Source organism: Anopheles arabiensis, chromosome 3 (genome assembly GCF_016920715.1).
Source record: "Anopheles arabiensis isolate DONGOLA chromosome 3, AaraD3, whole genome shotgun sequence".
NCBI classification, from domain to species: domain Eukaryota; kingdom Metazoa; phylum Arthropoda; class Insecta; order Diptera; family Culicidae; genus Anopheles; species Anopheles arabiensis.
Window position 1 is genome coordinate 2,967,050 of NC_053518.1, and position 14,410 is coordinate 2,981,459.

At 49.8% G+C, this 14,410-nt stretch overlaps 1 long non-coding RNA gene across 1 annotated transcript; it reads left to right on the plus strand.

Moving 5' to 3' along the window:
- Positions 1 to 2,344: 2,344 nt before the first annotated feature.
- Positions 2,345 to 3,428, plus strand: LOC120902357. The gene is made up of 3 exons (XR_005739406.1): positions 2,345 to 2,600; positions 2,675 to 2,808; positions 2,872 to 3,428. It is a non-coding gene; the product is annotated as an uncharacterized LOC120902357 (long non-coding RNA).
- Positions 3,429 to 14,410: the final 10,982 nt, after the last annotated feature.

Here is a 14,410-nt window from a genome sequence, read left to right on the forward strand (position 1 = left end):
TCGTCGCCGGCGTCGCCGTGTGGCCCAGGCCCTATAACTTTCAATTTTGCGGTATATTATCTTCTTACATTTTATTTCCGTAATCCCAGGGTGGCTTTCAGGTGCTCATCGTAATGTCGGGGTCGGGAATTTTTATCGATTTTATTTGCATATAAAGAACCGATGTTTAGCTTTTTTTGTGTGCGGCGTTCTGTTTTTTGGTGGTCTCTCTGGTGTGCTGTGTCTGCTGTGGCCTTTACGCTATTCCATTGCGCCCGGGCGACATAACCCACCCTCTACACACACACACACGCGCACACGGGCACACGGAGCTTTTCCGTGAACATTGTTTTTCGCGCTTTATCTAGCCGTCCCGGGGTCGTGGGGTTTTTGGCGGTGGGCAACAAAACAAAGAAAGAACAAAAATCGGCTATTGCCGGTCCCAAATAGGATTGTGTGTGTCGGGCAATGGGGCAATGTAGCTGCGGAACAGTGACTGTGTAACAGCTTAATACTTTGCGTTCGAAATTTTGCGTCCCCCGTTTTTTAGGAAGAAGGTGCTTGCCCGCTTTGCCTGGCATGTTCTCTACATTATGTTTTCAATTATCCTTGCAATCGTGCGGCACGGCACAGTGGAAAAATCAACCCCTCTTTTCCCCCGACTAGATCTGTACCGAGCCGTAGTAGTACCAGCAACAACATCACCGATCACTCTCCGTCGATAAATATTTAATAACATCGCTTGCTTTAAAACTGGATTGGACGGGTTGGGAGCCATTTCAAGTGGGAGCCACTTGATCGGTGGAATAAAAGATGACAAGCATCTGCAAAAGGTCGTAAAAAATGCTCTCGCTTTCCCGCCCGCAGTGCCGAGTGCAACTGCATTAGCGAAAGCGGGAGGTTAATTTTCAATTCTCGTCCAATGGTGCGCTGCACTTTCCCAACCTTCCCACCCGGTTCACCCGGTAACCGTTTATAGCGCAGATATGTTACGCGCGATGCGAATAAAGTAGTAGAAAAGGAAGAGAGGAGAGAGGAGAGAGTGAGAAGGAGAACAGCAGCAAACCGCGGCAGCAGTAAGAAGACGCAGGAAGTGGAAATAAAGGCCGAAGAAATATCGACCCATCGGATGCATCAACTTTCGCTTGATGAAACTTTTTAATTGCTACAAAATCCGGATTTATGGTTCGTAAATAATACACGAAGTGAAATAAAAACGGACTGACTCTCGTCCGGCAGCAGGGCGCAGGGTTCGCCAACATACATAGAGGGGGATGGGGGGGAGGTGATGGTGTCGGTGGGAAGGGGAAGCGCAGCAGCAGCAGCAGGATGCACTTGCACTGAACCTGTGTGCGGCACTGCTCGAAGGAAGTCGAATCTTTTTGCCCCAGCTCCCGGTGTCGGGCGGAGGCGAACAACACCATGCAGAATGGGTGCAGGTGAGGCGGCGGTTGGTGAAAAATGCGCGGACGCCTGTGCTGCAACTGCACAGTAGTGAGCAATGCGAGTCGTAGCCGTAGTTTCGCTTTGGCTTTGGGTGCTATTAAGATTCAGCACTCATCTTGAAATTTTCTGGAACAAAGTTCACACAGCGTTCTACAGTCCCATCCCGGTGGTGCGGTTGTTACGGAACCGGATCCCCCTCTGGAAAGAGTAGGGCAAAAGTTTTCGCTTGAGAGGTGATACGAGGATGCTGCTACTACTGCTACTACTGTGTGCCGTTGATACGATGCCGCACACTTGGGCGCCAAACCGTCCGTCCGTCCGTCAGGTTTCAAATCCGGCAAAGGGCATCCGACCCGGTGGCACCTAGAGACGCGAAAGTGCGCTTCCGCTGCAAGAAGAAGCGGGAAGTCTTGCTTCTTGCCGGGGTTTTTGCAGATGCAGTGTTGGTGGTGCAACCGATGCAGGGGTTTTGATGCCATCGCTCATAAATTGTTAATACTTCCACTCTACTTGCAGCGGCCACGGTTTGGTTCTCCCGGCTGCTAGCAACTTCTCTTCCATAGTAGGCTAGCATGTGGGTCCTTCCATCTACTACTACACACAGGCCGTTGCTAGGGTGGTCTCGCGAGTGAAGTGGGCATAATATTCAAATTGTACCGCATTGCATTTCTCACCCCGGGGGCAAGTCTCAAAACATTCGTCAATGGTCCACGCACGGTTGAAGGATGATGTGGGCAAAACCACGGCAGAAGTGGTCCGTTTGATAGACTCCCCAGGACAGAGGAAGCAAACGGGAATACTATCCCTAAAATGGTCTCTAATATAAAAATTTGATTTGCATAATATGTGTTTCCAATGTGTTGGTGCCTGAGATTACCACCTCGAACCTCTCGACGCAGTAGGCGCTGCCCCGCATGGGCATGGAGCAGTAGAACGCTGACAGTCGAGCGACGAGGTGAGGCTGTCTGAACCTTATTTAAAGAGGGTGTGCAACCTTTGGCTTCCGACGTTTTAGTGTGTGTGTGTGTGTGTGTGGCTCATCCTTCAAACGTGTTATTTACGTTCATCAGGCTAGTCGGCTTGCCACACCCGGCCACAGTAGCGGCAGCAACCGCACACTATCGTATTTTGTCATAGTTGTTCGCCCGACAGCATCGAGGATACCGCCTCCGTGTGTGTATGTGTGTGTGTGAGCTTGTGTCGGAGTAGTGAAAGAGAAAAATCATCATAATTTATGCTGTTTCATCAGGAGCCCGGTTATTACTCACATCCCTCGAAAAGGCCGTCGCATCCTCGACACGGTCCGGAGTATCGAGTTCATACGATTAAGTCATCAGGAACCTTCCGCCGCACCGCACCGCACTGACGCTGGGGGTCTCTCGGGTAAGTAAGGTGCAGAATACATCCTTTTTCGCTAGCGTTGCCTACTTTTTCTTTCGCTCGTAGAAGGTGCCTGCGCCCGCGTGTGTGTGTCTGTGTGTATGTGGGGAGGTTTGGTTGGATTTAGGCGGATGGATATTTATCAGGCGAATTCCAGCGCGTTGAAGATGGGGAGCGAGGCCCGTTTCTGGGCGAATGTGCGCGGAACCGCAGCAGCCGGTTAGTGCCACGCTACCGTGGAACGTGGCGCGTGAAGGAATGCCGAAAGAATGCGGTCGAGGAGGGTTGGCAAACGAGCAAGGAGGGGTGGGAGGGAATTGAACGAGAATGAAATCACGAGATGGCATCAGAAATTTAATTCAAACTTTTACTTGCACGCCGACCGGCGCGCGGCTTGTTTCCAACGCGACGGGGCTTCCGGGTTGGTTTGCAGTAGCCAGGCACCAGTGCGCCTGCTTTGGTTTGGTTTGTAATTTTAAGGTTTTGGGTACCACTCCACTATTGCAGTGATTCGTTGTCTATAAAACAACGAGCTGCCACGCGGCTCCATTAGATATTGTAAGCGTTCTTTTGCCGTATCCAGTGTCGGTTTTGTAACAGAATGACTATAGTTTGTAACAATATTTACAGTCGAATGAAAATGTGCTGGGAATGCAACTACCCTGCTCTAATAACATCCATAAATAGTACAGTTCCATGTGAAGAGCTTGCGGGACTTTTGGGGCCACAGACGGGTGTTCTTTTTCGAAGACAACATGGTGACGCAAAAATCTTGAAATTTGCCATTTAACCACTTTGCCATATTAATAGTGAGCGGTCGTGTAGCTGGAACAGCTTTTAAGCGAGAAACGATATGCCCCAAGTCCAAGGATTTCCCGAAAGGGAAGCAAAACAATACGATACGCGTCGCTCGATTGTGATTGTGTTCGGGCAGGGGCAAAGTATTTGCAGGAGATAATTATATCCCTCCCTTCTTATAGAGAACGCTCCAAGGGTTTGGAGCCACTGCCGCAGCGGTTGGTAGGCGGGCGAAAAGACTCCATGGCCTGGAACTTTAAAATTATGCTACGCTTAAGAGAATATTTGGCCTCTACCCTGATAATCCCGAACTTTGGTCTGCATTGGTCTGTGCTTTCCCCGTGAATCCCTTCCTCCCCTCCCTCCTCCTATCCTCCCATTCGCTCGGTCTCTCGAGTTGAGTGGTCGTGCCCCAGAAAATCCATCCCCTTGCTCGCCCGGTGCCGAAGTTCATACCATCCGGCGTCTTTACCATCCATTAATATCACCTTGGAGAGAGAGCGAGAGTAAACCCAACGGCTAATCTCAACTTTCACAAGTTCTGCTTTCGAAGAAATAGTACAAATTGAACCTAAAAGATAATCTCTTTTCCTAATCCCCACGACTAATTGATGGAGGGGTTAGGATGCTAGGCGGGGAGGAGGGGGGGGTGCGTTCGGGTGGTCCGGGTAGAAGCGAGTGAGTTAAAGAGCGAGCTTTTCGGTTCGCAAAAAGGGTCACCCGAACAATATGCGCGCCCCGAACGATGCAGGTGGATGGGTAGGCACCGGGGGTACCCAGGGGGCAAGTTAGGCGTTTGGTAGATGGGAGGGAAGGGAGAAAGGGAACAATAACCCTCGTTGAAGTTTGGCTGGTTCTAGAGACCAGCAGCAGCAGCAGCAGCAGCATTAGTATCAGTACAAACCTTGGCTGCGTTTTGCAAACGGGAAAGGCGAGTGGGAGAGAGAAAAAAAGAGGCAAAGAGAAGGCAAGGTGAACGTCACGAGATCCTTTGAGGAAATGAGATTTTCAAGTACAAAGGTAAATATCTTGAGCAAATTTAAATATCGTGGTGGGTTTAATTTCCAAAGTCGTTCCTTTAGGGGGTTTCGCAAGGGACCGGCTGCCTTAAAGGTAGTGGGTGCGGTGATGGTGGTCCCCTGTCGTGGTTTCTAATTGTAGGTGTTAGGGCGCCCGTACACCCGGCGTGTTTGTCTCCGAGGAATCGGTGCAGCATCATCATCCCGGACACCCGCAGCAGCGTCGGGTCGCCGTCGTGGCAGAAGTCCGGGCCGTTTCTCCGGGTTTTGTTGCGTAATGAAAACTTTCCAGTCCGTTAAAATTAATCAGTGTTTCGAAAGTGTTGTCTACAGCGCAAACATCGGTGCGACATTGTATCAGTCGGTTAAGAAGGCCCCATACCATCACCACCATCATCGACCTCGATCGACCGTTCGCTGGGCGTTCGTTCCGTGGTGTGGCTTGGTTAACTTGTTTCACTCGAAAGCTTAACTAAGCCGGGGTCATGCGGCCGCAGCGTTCCTCGTTTGCTGGCACTGTTGTTGGTGGGCAAATTTATGGGCCCATAGCCTGGGAGGAGGAGGGAGAAACTCCGGGGCCAGGAATTTTGATTATTATTTAATTTGCATTTAATTTGGCACCCTGCAGGCACGCCCGTAGGAGATGGCGAAACTCTGGCTTTCGGGGCCAGGTTTTTATTCCTTTCTGTGTGCTGCGCATTACAAACCGCCAATTCGAAATGGTACTCGAAAACAAGACGCGTGATTCTTCCGGGTCGTAGTAGCCGTAGTTTCAATTTTGTCATGGTCAGCTGTACAACAAAAAAACGAACCGTCAGCCTTAGCGATCTCTCTCACTCTTGCTGCTTCTCCTCCTCTCTTTCTCTCTCTCTCTCTCTTGCTTGCTCTATTTTGAGCACAAAGCTTTCAAAAAGCACTGACGAGGATAACGTATTAAATTGCATTTGACAGACATTACGCAGCAGAAAGACATTCTCTGAAGTGGAGCACACCCGATCGACTGCCATCCGTACACCATCAGCTAATGGCACACATACCGTCACTCACACACACGCACATACAGGTTCATCATATTCCATTGGCTCTCCATTCCCATGTTGTACATGTGTGTGTGTGTGTGAACGGGGACAGCCGTGTCATAGACGATATTCGAGCAAAGGCACGTTTGTCTCCAATTAAATTTCTATCACAAATGAATGGATCATGTTAGCCTTTGATTCTATTGATTACCTGAGGCCCGGTTTCCTCGGTGGACGTCGGACGGTGCCCGGCAGCGACTCGGGGGTTTTATTTTGCTGGCCAAGGATTTACGAATCCCGGTGGACCTGCGAGCCGTTGCTGCTGCTGAGGGTAGTAGGGCTGCCCGTTGTAAGCTGTAGGATTCCGAGAATCCAGCCCGAACCGAGAGCGTCCAGCTGCAGCTACGTTGGTCGGTCGGTAAAACAAGCGTCCGGTCAAAGTCGAAGGCCTGCCAGCCGACGGTCGTGGGGTCGAGTGCTAAGGGGGTCTTGTTGTATGAGTTTTGCCCTCGTGTCGTCCACGTGTGTGCCTGTTTGGAGGGGGCCGTCAAATTTCAAAGGGAAAACACCAAGCTAGTCTAGGGCACACACACACACATGGACAGGGGAAAAAAACGGCCGAATGACAGCGAAAGCGGCAGCAGCGCGGCCAGCAAAAGCTTAGAAGCGAGAAGCACAAGGGCAGGAGCAACAAAACGAAGGACACAAAATGAAATCACGTTGACACGGACAAGCTTTGATGAAAATCATTCTTCTGGAAAGAAAAGCATCACTTCCGGATGATTTTTCATTTCGTTTCACGTTTCTCGCTCCCTTTCGCTCCCGTGTCCCGTGTGCATACGAGCGCGCGCGAGCTCCCACCACTGTGTGTGTGTGTGTGGCCACGCGCCCTCCACCTACACACCCCACATCGATGAGCGTCCGACATGTGGCATGGGCCGTTGTGGCGTGGGCGTCCACCGTCACTGGCTTCGTGCTGGTTTGCTGGCAAAAGCAAGAATAAGCTCCACGAGGCGCGAGCATACAAAAACCGCCAACAAAAAAAGCCTCTCACATGAGCAAATCCTTTCACTGGCTTGTTGGGGGGAAAATGGGACAAGAAAAAATAACACCAATCCACCACACACATACAAAAAAAAGAAAAGCAACCCAAAACCCATCGAAAGCATCGATCGATTGGTTCAAAGTCGCGCGTTTCGGGAAGTTTGGCCGCCGCCGATGGACTCCTGTGTGCGCGTTAATGTCATAAAAACGAAACGTGACATCGCCAGTTGATTGGTTGGAATAGCAAAAGCAGCACCCCGACCCCCCCTCCCCTCCCACATACAAGGCTGGAAAGCAAAAAAAACACACGAAAATCAAAGAACGAGAACACAGGAGTCTTTTTTTTTTGGGGTTTTTCCTCTGTGTGTAGATGTATATGTGTTTTGTTTGATCATGAATTTTCTTTCATTTGTAGTCCCGCCACCCTGTTCCTCCACGATCGGATCGAGTCCTTTCGCGACAGTTGCACGGTGGTGGGGAGGGAGAGAAGGTTACTTCAATTCCAAATCAAGTTGAGCCAAAACGAGAACCGGCTTCTAATTACCCAAATTCATCCGAGTTAAGGCAGTGAGGCGCTGTGAAGGGTGGTGGGGGTTTGATAGGACGTAGGAGGCCATGCCTGGTTATGACTGGTTTGCGCAGCGTGGAATAACTTCCGGCTTTCCGTTGATAAAGCAGCTGGATAGCATAATTTGTTCCCATTTTCGCAGACGATTCCGGGGAGTTGCGGGTGTTGCGTTACACGCGTGGTTGGCATGTTTTTGCTTTTAGCATTTTTTCCCCTCACACACACAAACACACATTCCCTTCTCTAACAAACAGAGCTTGTTGGAAAGGATTTTGCATTGGTAATTCCAAGGTTTCGGAGGAATCTGGCACGACCGGTGGAGTGTCCGATTTTCAGCCGCGCGTAGCCACGGACCACGGATGGTTCGATTCGCTGGAATGGCACAGACGCTGGAAGCCATCGAACACACCACGAACCACGAGCCACGCGGAGATATGGGCAGCATGAACATGGCAAGAGCGAATTTGCGAAATATTCATAAATAATGGAATCTTGTTTTTTGCTTTCTTTTTGCTTTTTTTCTGTCGTGGTCGTGGTTTTGTTTCTTTCGTCCAATAAAGCGGGGAGAAAGCCCGGTCAATATTTCCACGTATGGTAGCCAGCTTTTGGCGATGTTCTGCACCGTTGTACTTCGAATGTTTTGCGAACGAATGGATGATCGTTTGTTTTTTTTTGTGTTCCACAGCTCCGGAATGGATGGCACAAATGAGAGCATTCTCTGTCGCGCGCGGTCGCCGCACAGAGGCCGCCGAATGAATTGTGTTTTATGGAGCAGAGGTGTGGACGGGGGAGAAAGGCGCACTTCAATCATTTCCATATTTTTGTATCACATTGCTCGCGGGCAGTGGCTATCGTGTGCGTTTTGGGCCACTTCTTTTTCAACTTCGGTGAATGATGATGGGTCGAAAACGGCTGTGAGGCACGACTTACATACACTTGGTGGTATTTTTTCTGGATTTGCTCTGAGTTTGGTTGCTGAACGTTAATTTCGCCCCATCTCTGTGTGTGTGTGTGTACGGTCATAACTTTTAATTTTGTGGTATAACATTTCCATTTCCCGCCGACCCTTGGGCACGACCTTCCTTGCGTCGTTGCGTCCGGCAGAATGGAGCAAAAAGGGCATGATCGTTAATATTCATAAACACATGTCGTTGACGGTGGTGATTGACGGGGAGATGGAGGGGGGGAGAATGTCCCGCTCTTCGCCTTGACCTTGACATCAAATCTGTACCGGCTGTACATGGTGCGAAACGACTGGCCAGATTGTGCCCGGTCGAGATTTCGGACACAGCAGGCACGACTCCCTGCGAATAATTTCACCGACCGGTGCCAAATAGTGCCTGTTATTTCCCGGGTACGAAGTTATTTCCTTTTCCCACGAAAACGAGACCGAGACCACTTTGTGGACAGGTGCCCGACCCGGATAGTGATGGTGGTGGCGGATCTAAGGATATGCATCGTCGCCCTTACACAACCCCCGGCTAGAAGGGAGTATTGTCGTCCCGGTGCCGCTACTAAGACGTCTTAATTCCCCTTCGCTAAGCTTTGTTGCCCAGTCATGGTGTGGAAGTGGGCAACATCATAACTTGCACCCTAAGAAACTCAACTAGCAGGATGACAGGGACAGGAGTCCCTGCCGAGGGGATTGGGAAGGGAACTTCCTTAAAAACTACTTCCTTCCAACCGCAAAGGAGAGTTTATAACAGATTTACAATAGCGAACAGTGATGAGGAGTTTCTTGCAGAATTCCCGGGAAGATGGTGATGATGATGATGATGCTGCTACTACTGCTCAGAAGGAAACTGCTGACTGTAATATGCTGAACGAATTAATTTAACGCATGGCCAATCATCCGTGAGGCTGTTTTGATTGGCATCATGTGTGTGTGTCCATGTGTCCATGTGGGTGTGTGTGTGTGGTATTTTACACACACAGAGACACACAGAGACACACGCAGAGAATATTAGTTAGTTTGCGTTTCACAATCTCTCTATATGGGTTTGATTGGGGTGTCTCCTTAGGGCGTGCGCGTTTCCTCCGGGGAGCAGCGCTGGGGTGGTAGCGATGAAACGAGGCAATTTAAATATCTACCCCATCCCAACCCCATTTTGCAGGTGAACGTAGTGCTCTTTCGCAGTTATCTTTTAGTATGTCATCACAATTTTGAGAATGTCCGAAAGAGCACCAATACAAGCGGCACTAGTACCAACCGGAAACTTCAGCTAAAGTGCACCCCCTCTCAGAGGGTGAGTGGATATCGAGTATCTTGATCGAAGCACACATGCACACACACACACACACGTATACATTCAAAGATCACCGACGGCCATTTCGAGAGGGCCAGTAATTTGGGGGTAGATGCGCTGTCTTTCCTACGTTCCTACATTCGTATTTGGCTACGAGTGGGTGAGCTTCGCACGATCGGCACGGCAATCGTCGGGTGAAAGTAGATTAGCCGTTGAATTCTCATAAATATCTAATTGCATCCAATTATTTGATGTGCGCAGCCCGGTCGGTCGGTGTGCTGTTTGATTCGCCGGCTGGATTTAAACTGTATCTTCTGCATGAATCAACAACCTTCCGGCGACTCCCGGCGACTGCCCAATATACAAGCCAAACCAAAGGCCGGCTCGGTATTAGGCCACTGCCGGACGTGCAATGCCGGTGCACGGCTACGCTGGCTGTGTGTACTAGAGTCGGTGTGTCTGCCTGGAGGGGAGGGACATCGTTTACCCGTCGACAAGGGCTTGCTGTCGATGCCGAAGTGCGGACGAGCCCGAATGCGAACCTGGCCGCCTTTCCCGGGGCAAGTCCTTTGAAGATCATAGCCACAGGACAGAATAAATTGCCATATACATATCCCAGAGCTTTTAAAGGAAGAGCCCGGGTCCGTCGTCCGTTTTATAACGTTATATCGAACACAGAAGCCTTCGGAGATTCCACCGGCTTTTGTGCGACCGGGTGGGCAGGCAGAGGCCCATTGTTTCTTAGCAGGATACACTGGGGACCGTTTGGATACCGTGCCCGTCCTTCCGTCCGATAGTGTGTAGTGTGTGTGTCTGTGTGTGCGGTGTAGGGTTTGCAGGTAAACAAAATCCTTTTGTCCCTGAAGTGATTCAAAGTCAATTTACACATCTATTATTCAGTGGACGCTGTGGAATACCTGCGAACACAGCGGCTCCGGGATGAATCATTTATGCATTTTGCTCACCCTAAAACGCAACCGTGTACACGCGCTACACCGGGTTCGGTTCGGGTGAGCTGTCCTCTTTCGCCGCCCGCCGAGTAATTGGCCTGCGGACGGAAGATCCACATCTTCCGGTCAAAACAAAATGGATAAATTTGAGTGTACAATGTGTGGTGTACGGTGGTGCGATGTGGGCGCTGGGCCCATCCATTGTGGACGACATTCGGCAATATTGTTTAGCACCATAAATGTCGTGTTGTTGTTTTGTTGTCCTGGAATTATGTCGCTTGCCACTTCCCTGCCCCAGTCGGTGGTGCGGTGGTGAGTGTCCTTTTTTTCGTCGCTTGAATATTTATGCAAGATGGTCGAATTTTGCAGCATAGCATAGGCTACCGGGTGCCATTGCTACCTGGTAGCCGAACGCAAGATAGAGCAGTGGACGTGTAATCGATTCAATTGACTTGAAATGTGTAATACATATCGTTTATGAATGTTTGATTGCTTTTAGCAGACACAAACTAACGGCAGGCTTGTACCGTAATTGCCAAAGCTCTGCACAAAAGCTCTGCATTGTTGGTGTGTGTGTGTGTGCTTGCCTTTCATCCTGCTGTCATGCCGCTTCGAGGTTGTGACGTTGGCAAACCTTGCTGATGGAGTGTATAATTGTAGATGTTAATTTTGCTAATGGCTTTCGATGGCTGGGAATACTTACGAGCGGCAGTGGTGTGGTATGTCTTAAACCATAAACCACAGAGAAGAGAGGGACACACACACATTCCTGCATCGTCCACATCGGTCGTCGTGGTCGTCGTCGACGGTCTCGGTGCAGTAATGGTGTGCAAATAAAGTGTGTGTGGGTTTGCATTTTCGGCCAGATGTTCGGGCATGGTACTGCCACCTTCCCCTCGAGCCCTCTCTCGTTCTCTCTCTCTCTTTGGCTAATCGATATCGTTGTTCTGGTCGTCATTTTCCGTTCTTTGCAACAGTGAGCTCACTCCCAACCCACACGGACGGACAGGCAAGCTAGGGATTTTTCTCACAAATGGAAATGAGAGTGCTGAAAGTAGTACACACAAGTACAAGGTAAAGTGTACCGGCATCGTCTGCCGTGCGACTGGCTGCTCAAAGCCAATTTATAATTTTAAAGTTTTCCAGACCTCTCCACAGACTCCACAGAGCCCGAGTTTGTGCGGAAACAGGCCAAAAGTGAACGCTGGCGGCGGCCGGATTCTCTTACCGAGTGGGACTAAGGGTGATACACAGCCGGAGCGATTCTCAAGCGCCCAGCGCTATCCTTGGCCGAAAACACTGCATTCCCCAAAGTGGAAAGATATAATTTTTCAACCTTCACCAAGTTTGACCTGACTTTTTACGCGTCAGTTTCGGCACACGGTGGAGGCGCCCGGTGAACGGTTCACTAAAAAAAAGGGAAAAAATAGGGAAAAAAAGATGGTGAGCAATGCTAGGATGCAGTTTGCGCTTTCATTCAATGAGATTCCGGTGTGCGGGTGGTGTGGGTGTGTTGGATGGATTTTTTTGTTGTTGCCATTTCCGGTTTGAGCTGGGAAGCACAGCTCGATGCCCCCGGTGTGGCCATTGCCGGTTTATCGCCTTCGATTTTTTGCTCTCCACCCTCTTTCTCCTTCACTTGCGAATCCGACGCCACTCGAGTAAAAACCCAGCTCGGAGGAAACATGGTACAAAGTGTGATAGAGAATTTCCTTCACGTCCCGGGCACAGGAACTGTGTCTGGGGAAAATGGTGCTTCTTATGGTGTGCGCCTTTCTTGGACACACTCACACACTGAGCTTCAGCAGCACCCGACAAATGCACAGCGCAGCGCAGGAAATGGAACAGATGGCTCTCGATTAAAATGAAACGATATTTTGTGTTGCTTTTAAAACCGGGGCTGGCAAACCAGACGAAAGCTGTTGTCAAAATATATATTTATAAGTATTTCTGCGCGACCACCAGGCCGACCGTTTCCTTTATTCCTCCGTACCACCGAACTATTCTGTTCTGGTGTGCCTGTGTGTTTGTGTGTGCGGGCACTGCAACGCGCGTCGCTTGAAGAAGCGATTTTGCGGAAAAATGATTCGCCTCACCGTTTTAAGCGACCCCAAATGGTGCTGAAGAAAAAGTTTGGCTCATAAAAAAACCGCCATAGAAAGAGAGAGACAGTCTAGCGTCGCACATAGAACACATTGACACCCTTTTACGAGGGGGGAGAGGGGGGGAAGGGTGTTCAGCAGTGCGGCCAGTGACGCCAAGGTGCAAAGCGTTTTTTCTGGGGCAGGAGTTGGGATGGGGGGGCGAATGAAAAATGTTCAAAAAGCCCGGCAAAAGGGCAAGCATAATTTAATTTTCATACTTTCTGCAGCAGTCACGAATGACAGTGACTTTCGGTAGCGACGGTAGCGATGCTTCGAACGGGTTTTGCAGCCACACACACTCACACACACAGTGACATGGTTTTACGTTCCACGCTGCACTGCTGCAGCCGAATGGCGCGACGAAACGAGCATAAATTTAACTTTAGTTTACTGCAACTAGTTTTCCTCCTGCGTTGCTGCTAATGACACAGAAAAGCTCCCGATCTATATGGGGTGGGGTGGGTGGTTTATTACGAAGCTTTGCAAAGCGATAACAAGAGAGACAGAGAGAGGGAGAGAGAGAGGCTGATGGTAAGAGCAGGAGAAATGGCAAGAGCACACCGAACCGAACGGACAAAGGAATACTGCGTGATCTCTTTGGTGCCGCTTTTCCCACGCTGCAAGTGTTTGCTTTGTGGAAACACGGTGCGTTCCGCTTCCGTGTGGTTTGCCTGCAGCCCACGGTGGTGCTCTTCACCACCAAATAAGCTCTCTTCATCCCCTCCCTGATTGGCAAACGGCAAGAGCTGGCAAAAGTCGGTAAAGTTGTATTTTAATTCGCAAAAAGCAGCACATTTGCGGTGAAATTTTACCTCGTAATTGCTTAATCTAAAGTTAAGTGAATAGCACTCAGCATTCTGCTGCTGCTGCTACTGCTGGTTTACGTCGGATGCTCAAAGTACGGCGTCTCGCACGCGGGTGGAAAGGAAAACGGAAAAAGCATACATAAATCGTGGAAATGGTTGGGTGGAAATGCAAAACTTTCCACTCGACGCCAGCAGAAGAATGTTGCCTTTTTGCGCGCGCGGTGACGATGATAAAAATGGTCGAAAACAATGCGCTTCAGCGGCTGAGTGATGACGATAGTTTCGTTTGCGCTGCAGCGAAGCGAACTTTGCCCGTGACCGTGGGGCCGCGCTTCGTGCTTTTCTTTTCTGTTTTTTATTAGCTTGGGGGTGCCCGTCCATTTTCCTGTGCCCATAAGACGCAAACAGAGGGAACGAGGGCACTCGAAGCAAAGCGGTTCGTGTTGGCCCTTGGTTGGTGGTTTTCATTTGCTTAATAACGTCGATACACGGAGTCCAATTTCTTCTCGTTGGGCTGGGTTGATCAGGAGTTGTGAGGATGGTTTGCAGTGTGATTAGGAAATAGTGGCCCCGGCCAAAGTGGCAAAACAAGATTAGTAAAGTGAGTGTGTGTTCGGCATAGTTATGGAAATAAAACAGTTAGTTGTAAGTCGATTAGCACGAAACGAGGCACAAGAGACTTTCGGTTCCGAAACGGGAAAGCAACGAATGGGGAGTGCCATTTGCTCTGGTCTTTCCAGCACCCGTTTGGTCTTTGCCTTTGACTTCATCAAGATGGAGGTAAAGTACAGCGGCCCAAAGCCGTCCTTTCCCACGTCCCGCCACAACTAATTAATGCTGCGGGAGGGCTTTGGCTGCCCTTACACGCATGGATTGCAATGGTGCGGGGGACCAGTGGCCGCAACAACAAAAAACCCGAACCCATTAGAAAGGATTAAGCAGTAATGCAGATGAATTTGAAGCACATTCGGGTCAAAGTTTTGACCCCGGCGAGACTTTGATTGATTCACG